A 2,816-nucleotide genomic window follows, 5' to 3' on the forward strand; every position below is an offset into this window, starting at 1 on the left:
CCAGCCTAGCGAGACTCCTCTCCGGGCAACAGAGATTTTGTAATCGATGCAGAAGCGTTTCTTCTCGTGACAGCCCTGCTCTAGGGGTTGAAGAATGACCAAATTGATTTGAGTTCTCAAAACTTAATCAAGCATCTTCCTAAATGGGATTATTCACATTCCTGTGGCATGTGAAGTGAAATCGGAATCTGAACATTTTTGCTGGAAGCATGTGGAAGTTTTATAACCAGCCTTTAGGGGAAAATGCCAGATATTCTGATGGACGAAGAAGTAATTGCTGAGAGAGTTGGCAGGTGGAGGGCATGCATGGGGGTCACAGATTGTACTTGGCAGCCAGGGTGGGACAGTTGGTGGCATGGAGGAATCATTGAGAGGCTGCTTGTCACACGACTTTGTTTCAAAGTATCAGATCATGAAACGGCTCCACCCAAGGTAACTTCTGAATGACTGAGCACAGAGCACAGCTTCAAACCCTCCATGAATTAGTGACAGTCATTGTTTGGTTATCAGCTCTTGTGTGTGGGGGCCGAGCCTTTGACCGCTAAAAGCAGGGGAACAAAACCACCTTCTCCACTGAGAGCTGTTAACCTCCTGCTGACTTATGTTCTGGGTCCTGCTTGAACAGCCTTTCAGATTGGCTACAGGATGTGTTGATCTAGGTACTGCAAAAAGCTTCCTTCTGCAAACTAGGACTCTTAGCTTCCCTGAAATATCTCTTTGACAAAAGGATGTGGTTATTTTGTTTCCTTCTCTCTAGCTCAGGGAAGCTGTCAATAGCTCTCTGAGGCAGACTCTTCCAACTGAAAACAGGTACCTCTGGGATTTAGGAGGGTAAAAATGCAGGAAGTTCCCGTAACTATGTACAACTTAATGTATGCATAATAATTAAAAATAGTTTCTGGATTTTTGGTTTTTTTGAGACAGAGTCTCGCTGTGTCACCCTGGCTGAGTGTAATGGCACAATCTCGGCTTACTGCAAACTCTGCCTCCCTGGTTCTAGTGATTGTCCTACCTCAACACCACACCCGGCTTGATTTATTTATTTATTTATTTATTTATTTATTTATTTATTATTTAGACAGTGTATCTCTGTGTCGCCCAGGCTGGATGGAGTGCAGTGGGGCGATCTCGGCTCTCTGCAGCCCCTGCCTCCTGGGCTCAAGCAATTCTCCCGCCTCAGCCTCCCGAGTAGCTGGGACTATAGGCGCGTGCCACCACGTTTGGCTAATTTTTTTGGATTTTTGGTGGAGCTGCTGTCTCACTATTTTGCCTAGGCTGGTCTCAAACTCCTGAGCTCAAGCAATGTGCCCATCTTGGCCTCCCAAAGTGCTGGGAAGGTCATTCCTCCCACCACGCCCAGTCCTAAAATTTTTTTCAAGAAAGAAGATGTAGTAAGTGGGTAAAGGAATGACTTTAAATGTTCTTCCTCAGATCAACCAATATAATTTATCTCCCCCCCGCAAGGCACTGTCTACTATATCACTCTGATCTATTTCCGTATATAGTATAATAGTATAACACACTGCTGTTTAGAATGATCCTGTTTGAGCAGATGCTGCGTTGCAAAAAGGGCTCATCCTCTGCCTTTCCTCTTCCTCTGCTGAGGCTGTCAAGCTCTCCTTGGCCTCTAGCCGGCTGTCACCTTAAGACCCAACACCCATACCTTCAATTAAGTTGCAGAGTTCCGATGGAGAGGTATTTGGAGTTGATGTGGAAATTGCAAAACAATCTGTGACTCTTTAAGACCATGTTGGAAGATTTGGGAATGGATGATGAAGGAGATGATGACCCAGTTCCTCTGCCAAATGTTAATGTAACAATATTAAAAAGGTCATTCAGGCTAGGCGCGGTGGCTCACGCCTGTAATCCCAGCACTTTGGGAGGCTGAGGCAGGTGGATCACACGAGGTCAGGAGTTCGAGATCAGCCTGGACAACACGGTGAAACCCCATCTCTACTAAAAATGCAAAAATTAGCCAGGCATGGTGGCAGCATGCCTGTAATCCCAGCTACTCAGGAGGCTGAGGCAAGAGGATTGCTTGAACCCCGGAGGTGGAGGTTGCAGTGAGCTGAGATCGCACCATTGCATTCCAACCTGGGCCACGGAGCAAGACTCCGACTCAAAAATAAGTAGATAAATGGTAATAATTTTTTTTTAAAAAAAAGATAATTCAGGGGTGCACTCACCACAAGGATGATCCTCCTCCTCCTCCAGAGGATGGTGAGAACAAAAAAAAGCAAACAGACACTATCCCTGTTTGGGACCAAGAATTTCTGAAAGTTGACCAAGGCACACTTTTTAAAGTCATTGTGGCTGCAAACCAATTGGACATCAAAGGTTTGCTTGATGCTCCATGCAAGACTGTTGCCTTTTGATCAAGGGGAAGGCTCCAGAGGAGATTGGCAGGAACAGTCTTCCATCGATACCAAAACTGACTTCATTGAACAGGAGGAAGCCCAGGTACCCAAAGAGAACCCGTGGTGCAAAGAGACGTGAAATGCTGTGCCTGACACTGCAAAGATTGCTTCAAATACGGGTTGCACTGCTCTGTTTATAACTGTGAATATTAGACAAACAGTAGGCACGTGCAGCAGCAGATCAATTGTATTCGCAGGATATGGTCCTCACCGCATGCATAGTTTGAGTACAGATTCCAAACCTGTGGCTGAGTTTCCTCTAGTATGATTGAGAGTTTCTTTTTCCTTTGCTCTGAATAAAACTAAACTGCGGGTTCTCTATAAGTGACATTTTGAATTTTCCCTCTTTTTTTTTTTTTTTTTTTTTTTGTAAAGCAAGGTCTGCCTAGTTTATTGTCC

At 45.0% G+C, this 2,816-nt stretch overlaps 1 pseudogene; it reads left to right on the forward strand.

Moving 5' to 3' along the window:
• The first annotated feature begins 209 nt into the window (after window positions 1–209).
• LOC116548805 lies at window positions 210–2,496 on the forward strand (annotated as a pseudogene).
• Window positions 2,497–2,816: the final 320 nt, after the last annotated feature.

The sequence above is a fragment of the Sapajus apella genome, unplaced genomic scaffold (genome assembly GCF_009761245.1).
Source record: "Sapajus apella isolate SASKATOON/1434 unplaced genomic scaffold, GSC_monkey_1.0 scaffold5, whole genome shotgun sequence".
Lineage (NCBI taxonomy): Eukaryota > Metazoa > Chordata > Mammalia > Primates > Cebidae > Sapajus > Sapajus apella.